Genomic DNA, 16209 nt, shown 5'->3' on the forward strand with positions numbered 1-16209 from the left:
CAGACAATGCCCTGTCACATCTTTGCAAGAGTCGGCTAGAAGATTATCATGATGTTTTTGCCTGAAGAAGATAGTTTCCAAATATGTTTCAACTGGGATAAAATGATTCAGATGGTAAAACAGATGCTGCTGAAAATAACAACTGCATGCAAAACAGTAATGGGAGTAATAAAGCCAATGCAAAAATTAGAAATCTTTCCTAAAGTCCTATGGCCCATGTTAACAGCATATGAGATACTGAAGAGTCAGGCAGGTTCATCTCCGCAAAGATCAAGCAACTCTGTTCCCCAAAAAGAGCTCTCTCCCAGAAGATCATGGTCAGACAAGTACTATGTAACTTGGCCTAACCCAGAATATTGTCAGGACTTCATGCCAAAGAGTTACTGGAGCAAAAATACAGTTATTATCATCAGAATTGGACACTGCTCAGTAGATACAGATGGCTGAGAGTGTTGTTTAGAGATTGAATTGACAGCAGACTATCAGACTTGCCAGGAAAATATGTTAATAGGTCTCACAGGGATCAGCATCATGGTTTATCACATTCTTATGTAAAAATAGGGAAAAGAAGAAACAGAAGCTACAGAAGATCACAATCATAGTACTATTTCTCCCACAAAAAAGCCTGGGGAACTAATTAAAAGCTAAAGAAATAGGAGGTAAAATTGCAATCAAATGTGCAAAAAAGGAATTCTGATTTGCTTTTACAGGTAACATTTTAGCCCCCTCCCCCACAAATTTAAAAACTGCAGCACAGATGGCTGAACATAGTGATATTAAATTAGTTTAGAGACCATTAGAGTTTGTAAATTATCTGACATTTCTCCAGTCTTTTAGATGTGTGTCATGACTGAAGCAGCCCCTAGATGAAGGTGCTCTGATATAATTAGTTTAAATAAATGCAATCGCCTGCTAATAGCAATGAACTGGTGGCAAGACCGTTTCATCAGAAACCAAAGGAGACTGCAGTGAGGTGGGACATCTCTCACATAGAAGGACAGATTACACAAAATCACTGCTGTCAGAAGAGACAGTCAAAAATTGCAAAGGGCTTGTTATAAAAAAGTTGCATACCTAAGACCTAACTAGTATGTCCAAAGATATGATTTGAGGAAAGGTAAAGCTATTGCAAATCACCACGGGGATTTTATAAAAGCCATCTCCCACCTCTCCTGCCATCTCCCACCACTCCTGCCTTTGATACTTACTCCTGAACTGTCAGTGCTCCACTTATGAGCATTGCCACATTCTTACCAGCACCTACATGCACCACACAAATAAGGCATTTGCACAGGCATAAGGTAAATTTACAATACCATTAAATAGACCAGTTAAATGACATTTTCTAAAGGAGGGATCAGAATGAATCATTTAAAATGATCATTTTTCATGCATTTGTGTCCAGGATGGCATCACACTAGGACAAAATGCCTAATTGTCTTTCAAGTGTACTTGAACTGTTTGAGACAAATAGAGAAAACAAGACAAAAGTCTGTGAAAGACAGACCACTGATAACTCTTGACACACTAGAACATATCTAGAATTGAAGACTATCTCGATCAGCAAATTGTGATTCAAGGTCCCAGCAACAGAACCAAGCAGGGAAGTGCAGGCCAACTGTGTCTCCAGCTAACCTTTACACAAAGCAGAGGTGGTGTTTTCCACTGAAAACTCTCCATGTGATTTCATTACTCTACATTGCTGTTCAGATGGCTGCGAACCAGGAGATGGAGCCTCTATGACTACTACAGTGCTCACTCGTGGACAAAGCAATGACACATCCTAGCGGATGTAATGGCTAAGCAGTATAGATTTGCAAGATGAACAGACAGTTTTTTCGTAGTGTTTACTTGGAAGTAGGAGCTAAGTCATATCCTTTCATCCTTAAGCCATTGTCATTCAAAAGGCTACAACAATAGTTTTAAAAGATAGTTTTAATGATCTTATTTTAGAAAGCTGGTGGCTAGTGTATCACGGAAGAGCAGCAAAAGACCGTGCTCCATACAGTATGCTAATGGATGCATGAATCTCTCCAGAATATGTAATCTTCAGTTACATACACATGCAGAAATGCAAGTATTGTAATGCCTGAAATACTCCCTCAGTTTACTCCGATCACTTACTCTAATCCTTGAAATACATGCTCAGCTGCCTCTGATCACTAGAAAGCAATGAAGAGAAAATGAAGAATGAAGAAAGAAGAATCAGATATTCTGAAGAACTACAAAGCTGTGAACACCTATGATGGCTGTGGCATAGAAGACTACCCATACCTGTCACTATAGATCACACAAGTATGTAGTTTCCATTTCAGCCTTCCATCACACCATGAAGAATTGCCCAGAGACAAAGTCAAGGCAAAATTCTTTCTGACTTGTAACATGGCCCAGAGCACTGGGCTGGGCTACTGTACATGTCCATCATCTTCCCAGCTCTTCTACTGATGTTCTAGACCCTGGCAAGTTCCCCATTTCTAGCACAGGGAGTTATACCGGTCTCAAATATAAAATGCTCAGAAATCTGCTGATGAAGACTCTAAGGGTTACGTGTTACAATTCTGAGTTAAGACAGTACAAAAATAAATAAATAAATAAAATGCTCTGCTTGCATTACTTTGAATATCCACAAAAATGAAAGATGTAAAGTCTGTATAAACTTATTTTTAAGAAGTATGTCAATTGATGGTTTTGATAATTTTAAACAAAAAACACCCAGAACTCTTTTTTTCCAGAGCCCAGCTAAGCCTTGCCTGTACTGTAAACTCTGTGTACACTTTTTTTATTTTTTATTTTTTTCCAGCTTGTGGTTACAGCTGGAACAGTTCCCCCAAGACAAAAGAGGAGGTCAGAAACTGCAATGCTTTATGTTTCAGCACTGACACTACCATGGCTCCATTGTTCACACGATGTATTTCTTCCTCTTCTTTTTTGTTATTCCTCTGGCATGAAGAAATCTCTTCATCTTTGCCGAATGCTCAACACCATTCACAACTCAGGAGCCGGTCTTCTCTTCGAAGCTGCATTAGTGCTGTGGAGGCAGATATTTCTTAGAAAATGTCACAAAAGGTGCACACATCTGTCCTTCTCAGTAACAGCCTGTAGCATTGGTAGGTTTTCCTTCCTGCAGAAACTTCAACTGCATGTTTCTGTTTTCTCCTTAGAAGTACCGCCTTGTGCCCCTTTTCTGTCTCCATGACTTCACCCCAGCGTGACCACTTTGCTCCTGTGCCAGCCCAGTCCTGCTCCTCAATCACATGGCTTGCCACTGCATGCAGCACCTTGCAGATACTGAAGACAATTTCACACTGGCAGACCTCTGGCTCAGAAAGTAGACTCATCACAGCACCATGGCATTCAGATGAGGACACTGCCTCGGCATGGTTTACAGAGGAAGAGGAAGGGATAAGAAGAAGTCACCAACAGCCTGAGAAAACAATAAGATTAATGAGAATCCCTGAACCTATCCTTCCCTAGCCAAGTCTCTCCTTTCTCCTGTAAATTTGTCCCAGTTATAATAAATGCAAAGCCAGTTGTTGCTTCAGAAATCTCACCGTTTATGATAGAAATAATTTGCTTCATATGAACAAAGAGATCCAGGAACATAGAGAAGAAAAAAGAATACTAAAGAAAATGTATGTGTAAATTAGTGGTTAGAAATCTGAGTCCCAGCGGCACAACCAATATAATATACTCAGCACAGGTAGCCTAGGTAAACAATCAGTTAATATAGCTCTTCTTATGAGAGCTGTTAGAAAACAGACAAAAAATTGAGTCTCTGCTAAAGGATTCAATACGCTTCCTCCTGTTCTTTTTAAAATTTAGCATTTCCAAAGAAAATATGAGTTCATATTTAAATTTCAATGATAGTACTTCTCTGAAATGTAGGAAGAATCAATAGTAAAAAAAAAAAAAAGACAACAAAAAAACACAATCAGGTTGTTGAAAACAAAAACTAAACAAACAAAAAAAAGATGCAGTTTTTTCCTTTCTAAGTTTAGCCAAATATGCTCAAATGTTGTAAATTAACACTTATCTGTATGGTCTTTCCTCGCAGAATCTCAATGGGCTTTCACAAACAGTAAGAAATAGTATGTCTCAGTATCTTAATGAAATTCATAAGGAACAGATAAAAATCTTCTCACATCCTGTAGAGCTAAATGCAGCCATTTCTTGGATGGAATACAGTATGCTTTCAACACATAATACTACAGTCCATCTAGTGAAAAGGCTGAATACCATGTCCTATTAAATATATAAAAGGAATGCTATATAGGAAGATTGCATTTACACTTGCTATTATTATGTGTTTAGATAGCTAATGTTAATGTTCTTATTAGCAATGACTACAAGATCTCAGTTCTAGTTTCATTCTGGAAGACTAACCCTTGGCACTACAAATAAATGCCATTCGGGATATCTGTATCCCTGTTCAGAATCTGCAGCGCTGTTGAGTGCTTCCTGCAGCACAGATACGGTCCCAGGACCTCACCTGTCCCACCCCAACCTGCTGTGCATGTTCAGGACTGCAGCTCAAGCTACCAGATCACACATCTTGCCAGATCCTCCATCAGAAAACCTGGGTCTAATTGGGATACTGTATCTTTACTCCAACCTCCTGTGATTGCTTTCATCGCATGATTTGACTACTCCCCACTCCAGAATTCAGACTTACCTTCCTTTGATCATCTTTACTGGGTGAAAGAGGACTAAATACATAATAATCAGGCTGGAAAAAGCCTGGATCAGCTGTCTTTGGGGACTGCAGATAAATTTTCCAACTGTAGGCATATAAAAGTGGAAGCTCTTCTGACAGGTACAATCTGTTGATCTCCTTTCCATCTTTAGGAGAAAATGTGCAACTTAGCTGTCCAAGCTGGGTGTGAAACAGAGATAATCGGGCATGCCTCATTGCAAGGGGGCAGTCTTTCTGCAGTAGGACAATAAAAAGGGATTGGGGTACAGTGGTGCTTTGTTCTGGTCATGTTTGAAGACTGGAAGAATAAACTTTGGCTTTGGAGAGGTTGCTGACTTCATCCAGAATTGCAGAGGCTTCACAAAAGCCTCGTCCATGCACTCTCTCTTGGCACACATCTCATCTGGGGATGATGTGTAAGGTATGAGACTAAGAGCACACCTCACTGGGAACATAGATATAGTACCACATCTTATTCATTGCTCTTGTCAACCTCACAGTCCGCAAAAAGACGGGATTGTATTTCTTGCCCCTATCTTGCCACTCCAGTGTATGAGATGATTTCTGTTTACAGGTTAGAGGAAGCCTAGCTCCATGTAGTCACAGAGGCCATGCCAGGAAGTACACATACATTTAATATGCTCACTCTGTTTAGTAGTATGTTATTTTTACATTGAGTTAGAATTAAATCTGTCCTAAAAATCACTAATGTGCAGTTATTGTTGCAAATGTGGTAGTATGCTGACACCACCCTTCAAAATGTCCCTGAAAAGAAAATGGATGTAGGAGGAAAGGGTGAGTTATAAGGATATAAAAGGCACAGGTGGTCCAAGAATGCACTGAGAGCCTTCATATGTACTGCAGCATAATTTCCTTCATTGTAATGAAGAAGAAAATTGCAGTGTGTGACCTGCTGTGTCCTGAGATCTCAGGATGCAATTATGGCTGATATTAAAACTTCTATTGACCTCAGCTGGTTGAAGACTTTACCCCAAGCCAGATGTACACAAGACAGATGTATCTTGAGCAAATAGAAGTAAAGACAACAGAAAATGACATATCCCTGGCATTAAGCAGCTAGAAGGGATTCACAGCCACCTCAGAAGAACCAAGGAATATCTATCTCCCTTTTACATCAATGCATATACATTAAATGTGTCTAAATTGGAAGTGATGGCAAGAAGAAAACTCTCTGGGAAAAATATATTCCACAAGGCAACAAGAGACATAAACTTTTCCAATGAAAATCTTTTGAATATTTTTTTCTTTCTGGTTTCAGAATCCCGTAAGTATAGTCTGCTAAACTTCTATAAATCATTTTGTGCAGTGATAAAAACTTGGTTTGCTTTTCTCTTGTGTATATATTCCTATTTAATTTAGTTTGGTGTAAATTTATGATGAGAAAACGCAAATTATTTTCAGCTTGAATATACAGAATAGGGAAAGTTATCACAGCAGCCTTTCTAAAAAAGAGAAATGAAAAAGAAAAACAGGGAGAGAAAACCATTGGATAGTATTGGTAATAATGAAAACTGAGAAGGTATTTGCTTCCCTTAAAATAGAAATTATTTCAAAAAAAATAATTATTAAAAGAAAACCAGAAATGTGCTCAGTTTCACTTTGTTTTTTTTGACTTGTTCTAATATCAGGAATGAAATACTGCACTCTCCAAACAGCACCGAATATTTAACACTGTACTGTTTGTTACACTTTCTGTATTTTCCTCACACAAACAACCCAGAAGCAACAGAGAAAATAAAATAAGGCAATACAAGCAAAAGTACCATCTCATCTAATTGAAATATGAGACATAAGAGAAAGAAAATTTGCTAAGATTCAATATAAATGAGAGGTCGCGTGAAATAATCTGAATGCCTACTGAAGTCTTTGTCTTGCTTCTGTTGTTCTCTCTGCTTTTTATTCCTTGTTTGATATGGGCTTCTCAGTTTCATGAGTTGATTCATTATTCCTTGCTAACAGGAGACTGACAACTATAGGGCTCTCCTCTAGTGCCTGTTCCTGCCTACCTGCAAGCCCTCATCCACAGCACACAGGGGGAAGAAAGTTCATCATTCTTACCTTTCCAGAGATAAGCTAAGATATTTAATACTAACATGAAAATTACAGCCAACTTATCTTTCATATTCTGCCCATAAGAAAGCACATCAGGATGCTAAGAAGTTTTTTAATGTGGATCCAAAATGTAGCACTTAGCAGGTTTTAGGAAGAAAGAGCTAACCTATACACCTTTGTCTGGGCTGTTGCAAGACCTAAGAAATATGTTTTTTAAAACCTTACAAAGTGTTTCCTGTTATGACCTGTTAAAAAAAAAAAAAAAAAAAAAAAAAAAAAAAAAAAAAAACCAGTATGTTTTCTGTGGAAGTTACAGTGAAATTCAGCAATTTTTCACAAAAAATTATATGGCGCCTTACTTTAAAAAAAAAATAATAGAATCATAGAGTTATTAACCCTGTTCTCTGACTGCAGTAACTCACTCTAGAACTTTTTCATGTTGATTATATTTTTCCACCAAAGTTCATCATCCTTACCCTTCCAGATATAAGCTAAGCTATTTAATACTAACATTAAAGTTACAGCCAACATGAAGTATGATTGAGAGTAAGTGATCAATACTGTAAAAAATAGGAAGCATGACATTTTATATCCACTGAGTGGTTAGAATTTTTTATTAAAAAAAAAGTTTCACTATAAGCCGTCATTTATGTAATGACCTAGTCAACCATTTTATTTTTTTTTCTACTTAGCTACAACAAACTGTTTGCTTTATGAGTCCCCATCACCTCAGTAATACTGTTGCAAGCTTCCTATTCCTTTTATGTTCCCAACAGGAATCTTCTGAACTACTTTCTAAATTCAAGCACTGCCTAAAACGTAAAAGAAGTCGACTAGTGTCCTGGTTTCAGCTAAGATAGAGTTAATTTTCCTCCTAGTAGCTGGTATGGTGCTGTGTTTTGGATTTAGGATGAGAATAATGTTGATAACATGCTGATGTGTTAATTGTTGCAGAGCAGTGCTTACACTAAGCCAAGAACTTTTCACCTTCTCGCTCTGTCCTGCCAGCGGGCAGGCTGGGGGTGCAGCAGGAGCTGGGAGGGGACAGACCCAGGACAGCTGACCCAAACAGGCCAAAGGGGTATTCCATACCATCTGACGTCATGCTAAACAATATATAGGGGTGGCTAGCCAGGGTGGGGGGACTGGCTGCTTGGGGATAGGCTGGACATCGGTCAGTGGGTGGTGAGCAATTGCATTGTGCATCACTTGTTTCGTACACATTATTATTGGTATTACTATTATCATTATTATTTATTTATTTTTCTGTCTTAATAAACTGTCTCTATCTCAACCCACAGGCTTCATTTTCCTGTTTCTCTCCCCCATCCCAGAGAGGGAGGGGGGAGGGTGAGCGAATGGCTGTGTGGTGCTTAGCTGCCAGCCGGGTTAAACCACAACAACTAGTTAGTCTACTAACCCCAGTCCTGCTCATAAGTTAAATAAACATTGCTTTTGAACTCCAGGGTGAAAAATCAGCGTGTCTTAACCAATGCATGGTGAATTTTGCATGTTAACCTGTTTGGGGACATCAAACACCTCTGTTTTCTGTAATACTACACGATATTGGGAAGACTAAGGAATTAGGTGGCACAAAAATGGTGAGGAAGTAGTTAATGATTTCTATTTTGTTTTGTATACATTTAGAAAGACAAAGGGGGGAGAATGTGAACAGATAAGTTCATAAATAATTATTTTGCCATGGAAAATACCGTTTTGTCTTGAAGACATCAATTTTCTCTGCTTTTCAACCATTCTGCAATAAACAGAAAACAGACCTTTAGGGAAAAGGGATGCGATTGTGTGAACTTTTTTAGGGAAGGGGCAAATACGGTAATATTTTGATAGAAGTGTTGTAACTTATCCCATATATCAATCTTTCTCTGTCATAATACTAAGAAAACTGTATTTCTTCCAAGCTTTGTAGATTTTTAAACAAGAATGTTTTTATATTTAAAAATGTCACTTACACTAGCTATCAGTTCATAAATAAAGATAACACCTTAGATTCAACCATTCCCACACAAATAGGAGAGAAAAATAACTGGTAGCAATTGCTAAATATAGCCAACCCAAAGGATTGAAACCATAGAAGGCCTCATGAAGGTCATGTGAGTATAAAATAGAGTTGAACAGGTTTCTATTTAAGGTCATAATTTTGAGCTTTCCAAGACTAGCAACTCCTTCTCTATACCCATGTAAATAAGAAAAAAATGTTTTTTAAAAGGAAAATCATGTTGCCATATCACTTGAAACACTACAGAAACTTTGTATTTGTTAGATGTAATGTATTATCTTGACAGGGCTTGCTGTGTGTGTAGAATCTCTCATTAGGAACCTTATATATCAATCATATTCAAGAGAACAGCTCTTTTATGCAATTGGGAAGAATTCCTCCCAAATTCTTTTCCATGAATGCAAAACATATGCTTTGATATGGATGACATGCAAAAAAATCATCCAATACTTGTATCTGAATATGGGGAAGGAATTGGAAGTAATTCAGTCCCTTCAAAAAACATGCTTATCTCAGCCACACTGCAAAAGTGTCAAGCATCAGGCATCATCCTTGCACAGATGGAAGAGCAAGCAGGATGCAGATGAGCCACTCAGGACACATGGCAAATGGAGTTCATCACAAATATGCACCCAACACCTATAGCAGTTCTCTGTGTATTCTGGGACTGATGTAATCTTTTAATGAGGCAGAGCCTCAGTTGGTCTACAGCTGTCACAGTTCAGCTGCAGGCCCCTCTAAGTAACAAAAGAGCCCTTCACAGCCCTGCTTTCTGCTTCTGCACTGAGCTACTGAAAAATGTTGCTGAGGTATCTTGAGTGCTATTTCCAGATGTATCCTCTGTAATTAATTATCTCAGTGCACTTTCTGAACCTGGGACTAACATTCACATAAGCAAATGAAACCGGTGCACCTGTGAGCAGTTGTGGTTTTTTTGGTACATGTTGGTGCATGAGAAACTGCTTTTGAAAATGAATCATTTGCACAATTTTGTTTTCAAAATCGTTGTATAGGCTGAACTAAAGGCTGTTGTTGAATTTTCATGGGTTTAAGTTGATCACATTCCAGTTCACAGCAGCAATTGTCATGATGAGTCTGCTTCCTATAACCCGTTCCAGTTCTTGATCTTAATGCTTAGCAGGAATTTGGAGTGACTGTGGAAGCCATAGAACATCTAAAAAGAGAATAACATCTACTAAGCATTTTTTTCTCTCTTTTACATAGAAGCAGCATGCGTAATATGACTGAAAAGAGGCAGCCACTAGGGTATGCAAAACATTACAAAGGCATAATTCACATTTCATGAGATCCTTCACAGAGAAGGGAATGGTTAAAGGGAAGCATAAGTTATGTTAAATATTTAAGAATCTGCTACATGCCATAAAAGCATTAGCAAGCAGTAAGCAGCTAGAAGATGCTTATCATTGCTCTTATGCTCTTGAATTACTCTTTAACTAGTTAGCTTAGCATAAAAATAATGCATACAGCAGAAAGCAAGCAGTAGGATCTAACAATGGAGAAGAATTAGGTCATACCTTCTGAGAAAGAAAATTAATGTTGAGCAAACAATTACTACTCTAAGTTAAAAAGCTAAACAAACATCTTTTAAACTTAAATAATGAGTTCTATGACTGAGAATCAAGGCAAAGGATCCCAAACAGATCAGATATTCCACCAAAAGTCATTGAGACTTCTGTTTCTATTTCACTTGCATTTTTTACAGAATGGAGACATGACAGATTCTGTTTTGTTTTGAAAATATCCTTGCTCTAAGGGGAACCTTTGTGGAAACAAAGACAAAAACAAACAAACAAACAAAAAAAAAACCCACAGTTTAGATTTTAACTTTAATTCCATCATATTTTGGCCTGAATCAGTTTTTAAGAAGTCTTTTCTAACTCATGATGTGATTTAACTTCTCCATTAAATACTTTTAATTTGCAATGTTTGTTAGTTGTTCCTTAATAGGGTGCATTATGTAAGTCATACAAGTATGAGGAAAAGCAATAACTACCTGAAAGTAAACACTTCAAAAACAATCTAGGTATTGAAGAAACAAACAAACAAACAAACAAAAACAAACAACTAACAAACAAACAAAAAACACAAGATCAGTACTTGTGCATGTTCTCCTGTCAAAAACTAGTCAGTCCTGAACTGAAGAAAGATGTATCTTTGACACGGCCACAAGTAGTACCTAGGAAGCACAAGGAACACAGTAGCTACAATGTTTATATGAAACAAGCTGCAACAATTGTACACAGCTCTTCCCAGCCACCCTGGGAGAGTCACCCTGGCATCTGTGTTCCAGTTTCCCTTATGCTGTTTGCTTGAAATCAGAATTAATTGAAGGCTAGAGCAAATGTCTGAGAAAGCATTAAACAAATTACATACTCTTTTGAACTTAAGAGAATGAAGGGATTTCCTAAATGCCAGCTTCCTCCAGAGTCTGAGGAACCTTTCTTATTTCTCCAAAGGTCTTACTAAGGTTTTTGTAGTAACAGATATCCTAGTGTGTGTTAATTGCAACTAAAAAGTTGGCATAAAGATGGACAGCTTTCTACCATGAGGGGACAGAGTAGCATCAAATTAGAATAAATAAAGCTTAGAGAAATCTAAATTGCTTCTCTCCACTCCCTCAGCTTCCTCCATTTTTCTCCTTCCCTTGGGGCAGATACAATTTTTTGTGGTTTTCAACATTTTCACAAAGCACCCTTTTAACGATATACTGCAAAAGGAGTTTATTTATAACCTCTGCTACAGCCAAAAGACTTGGTGGAAGGAAATAGAAGGAAAGGTATCACTTAGCTGGCACAGACAGGGATATTTTGGCAACCTACAACTAGACATTTGCTCATTCCTTTTGCACTCCAACAGAACTAAAAGACCTTTGCTGAGCAGCCTGCTGAGGGACTGCTAAGGTAGACCACAATGGTCTCCAAAGAATCCCATGCCTCCACCTACCCACCTCTTGTTTTATATTGCATCAAGACTCGTGGGACAGCCTTTGGACACAGTAGAGTGTCTGAAGTACTGCGGTCTTCTCTGAGACAGGATTTACAGACAATAATATTTATATTCATAGCAGAAAAATTGATTTGAACACTTAGGTGAGGTAAAAATACCTCAGAGGACTAAAATAATTTTGCCTGGGAAGTCAGCCACAAAAAAAAAAAAAAAATCAGCACAAGCAGGCATCAGCAAGTGATAAACAAAAGGAAGGCAGAGATAAGAAGGATGGATGAAGGTGGAATCTTCATGACAGTAGAGTTCCCTAGACTAGCCTTTCATTTGAGGAGAAAAGTTTCTATCTCATCCTCCAGCTGTCTCCTTACTTTCTTCCTTCTAACCTCCCTCATTTCCTTCCTTTCTACTTAGGTTGCTGCCACCCATTCCATCCTCTTCCCCTGCTTCCCAAAATCTAATCAATGCTAAACCACAGCATTCACAACCTCCTTGACTTAACTGTATTTTTGCGGTAGATGAAGCAATCCAGGGTTACAGAACCACAACTGCGGTGGCTTTGAGAACATTTAGATATACATTGTTTGCTTTGATTAACTCCTAATTTCAGACTGCTATTTCTAGAAATAATATATACACCACATTTGTGCCAATATTGTAGAACTTGTCTCACACATTAATATTTTATTCAGATTTCTACAGCCATAAATTACAGATTACAACAACAGAAAAAAATATTAGCTGTTTTTTAGGCATAAACTGTCATTTCTGATGGAGTTGTGGAACCCGAGGATTGATATAAAGGGGAAGACTAGAATAGATGGAATGGACTAATAAACATTCCTAATTATAATACTGTAAGAAATTGAAAATAAGGATTTTAACATATTTTTGTCCATGTCAGAAATTATACATTTTCTAAACAACTGAAAATGTTTTGACAGTTTAAAAAATGATAGATATAGGAAAACCAAACATTTGTATGTCGAGGTGAAATGTTTTACAACATTTAGGATGAGAGTGGAAAAAAAACACATGAATAGTTGCTGTTCTGCACTGTAAGTTGTCTGACTTACAACAGTGCAATCATTCAGAGTGTATGAAAGTCATAGGATGGGGATTGTCTTGCTGACAGGCAGGGCTGAAACGGAAGAGTTTTGTGTCCAAATGCAAATATGATGATATGCTCATTATTTCAGTACTGCATGTATATTCCAGGTGGCAAACACTTCTTGTACTTTTCTCTACTCTCAGTAACACGAAGATGAGATCTTCCAGGGGAAGTATAATCTATTTTGCATTAGCTGCTTAAAAATCCACACTCAGGGAAAATTTTTTTCCACAAAGATGACTTTTCTTTCTGATGTAAATAGGCATAACTTCGCTATTAACCTCCAGAAGAACTAACAGAACAAGGTAACACACAAGACAAAACATACAGTCAATGAGCAATTAGGCTCATCTGATATAATTTCTGTAGTCAACTGAATTTTTTTCATACCTGCTTTAGGAAAGAAAGTTAACATTTAAAAGATTTGTCCTAGAGCTAGAAAGGTGAAGCAAGCACACCCCATATTCAAGTTCCTGTGACAAAGGAAGTGTATTGATGAGTGAGAAAAGAGATCAGCCAAAAATGATGGCAGATTTGTCTATCTTTTCCAGTAGTTCAGAGATGGAAACTATTAATCTCTGGATAAGGATGGCCATGACATTTTCATGGATGAATGTAGCTTTGTTTAAGAATTTTGGAAAATAGCTTGTTAACTCTGCAAGTACGTTATTAAGTCAAGGATGCTTTAAGAAAAGATACTCAAGCAGAAAATCCAGACCTACTTTTTAACCACTATGCCATAAAAAGCAAGAATGGCATCCCTTTAGGATGGGTGACAATGTAGACAAATCCAGATTTCAGGAGTAGTGTGCATCTCTAGTGCATAAGCTCTTCAAAGTAGAAGAAAACAAAACAAAACAAACAACAAAACCAACCAACCAACCAACAACAACAACAACAACAAAAACACACCTTAATTCCTGCCAGTTTGCAGTTTGTTTTGCTTGATGGCTACAGCAGAGAGTTGTACTTGCAGCGTCAGCTAGTGGCTATGGAAGAAACTGATTACAACATGAGAACACAGGGTTTGATCTCTTGGAGTGAATTCTCGAAAGCTGATGCCATGGGCTGGCCTGGGCAAGCAGCTTCTGGTGAAACTCAGGCTGTAGCAGAACATCACAGTCTTCCTTCCAGTCATTTCCATGCAGCACTTGTTTTCCCATCCCTTTACAATCACTTTCTTATCTTGGGCAAGTCACGTAATCTCTCTGAACAAGATTTTCATTTCCCTTCATATCTTTTAATTTCTTTCCTTCTGGGGCAGTTTCCATTGACTTGTTCAGCCCTTCAGCTGCAGACCCATCCCTTACCACATGAAGTATTATTTTTGTTATTTATGTATTTGTATTTATGTCAGCTGTAAAGGAGACATATTAAAGATGAAGGCTCCCTTTTGTGGATTCTTGGTATAAAGACGAAATAAAAGCTTCTGTGCTCTGATGAAATTTCAGGTTAAACATGAAGATGACAGGAATAGTATTGATCCTCAAATGCAGTGTGGATCTTCCAGAAACATTTTAGAAGAATTCAAGGAGCCAGCCCAAAGAGATTTGGTTTCCAAACAACACGTGAAAAAAAGTTATGGAATGATTTAGCCATGCAACACAAGAAAGCAAATGGGGAAAAACGCTGCAGGTATGACGCAGCACACTCATATGCTACAGTGACAGATATGAACTGTATACAAAAAATGGTTTTAGGGATATAGAATGACAATAAAAAGCAAAAGTAGAATAAGAAAGGTCAGGAGTATACTATACTGCAAAGATGTAGGAGTTAGGGCGGATACCTTCTTTTAACTGACCAAAACTGAGCAAATGATTTTCCAGAACTGTTTGGGCACCTTCTAGGTAAGTGTTGGAGGACAGAGAAATGCAGATGGGGATGAGACCTTTCTTCTGTTGACTGGTGTAACTGAGTAAAATAGCTCAATCTATGTAAGTTACTTAAATATAACCACAATCACACCATTTTTCTGCTTGTTGGGGTAACTGGCACTTAACGTGTTTATTCTAACCTCTATCTGGAGAAAGCCCTAGTTCATTTTTATATCACCCTTGGATAAAATATCCTGTGACTTCATTTCAGTGTAACTCAAACTAAGTTGATCTAACTTGCCTATAACAGTTGCATATATATATATGTGAAACAACTACTCATAATCCTATCCGATAATAACTGCAACAATTATCAGAAAGGATTTCCTGTACTAAGAACAAATCTAGACATAGCTTATGTAGAAGATTTAGGATTAAATAACAGATGTAGTGCAGATTGTAATAAAATGCTACTGACCAGCATGGAGAAGTAATCACAGCATAACACTTGCCTAATCACTGTTGAGTTTTTACAGTCAAAAATTACATGATATCCAATGAAAAATTGCAGTAGGGCCCTCAATAATATTTGAAGCTGATTGAAGAGAAAGCAAAATTATCACATAATCAAAAAGTCCTTAAAAGTGAGAAAGCAATTTTCATAAAAGTCATTATGAAAAAAACAGTTTTTCATAAACTTACAATTGATTGAGAAATGGGCTGAAGGTTCCAACACATTTTTCTACAAATGCTGGCAGTGAAAAATTGTGAAATTTGGAGTTTTTGTCAGCACTTATGATGACTACCAGTACCTGAGAATTCCTGGGTTTGACTCCCAAATCCCTATCTCTCCAGTGCTCTTGAATGTTACTGCTGACCCAGGTTCCTGATTTTTGTCATTATTAGGGTAGATCAACGATCAGGAAACACTCTCTGAGGCTCTGTTTGCAAGATGTTTTCCTGTTACAGAATCTAGCAGGGACCTTACCACAGACATTTTAACTTACCTGTGTCTGTTCTTCCTTAGACTACAGTGAATTACATTTCCTTAGACTACACTGAATGTGGCTCTTTGATCTCTCTGAACTAGGTTCTGCACAGTCTGTTTCTTCTTTGCAATTTTCATTCTTGCCTTTTATTCCAAAAGTCTCTTTCTGTTCAGAAGCAGCAAATGAAGGAAATATGACAGCTTATCCAGTACATTGTCTCTGACCTGGAAACATGTCTTTTAGGGCTCTTCAGCAGTCTTACCCCAAAGTCTGTAGTCTCAGAACTGCTCATCTGGCAGAGCAGAGCAAGGATTTGGGATGCAGGTGCCCTCATGACTGAATAGCGCATGACTTGGCCCACAGAGCTGTCTCACAGCTGGCTGAAGGACGACAGCCTGAGCGGGAGGATTCTGACTCGCAAAACACGGCTTTGTTTCCTAGGGAAAAAAAAAAAAAAAAAAAAAGGCATTTTCTTGAGATGAGCAGCCTTGGAAGGCAAACCACCACCACCAGCTGCAGCACACTGCTGCCTCTCCTGGCCCAAC

This window comes from Cygnus atratus, chromosome 1, assembly GCF_013377495.2.
Source record: "Cygnus atratus isolate AKBS03 ecotype Queensland, Australia chromosome 1, CAtr_DNAZoo_HiC_assembly, whole genome shotgun sequence".
Taxonomy (NCBI): domain Eukaryota; kingdom Metazoa; phylum Chordata; class Aves; order Anseriformes; family Anatidae; genus Cygnus; species Cygnus atratus.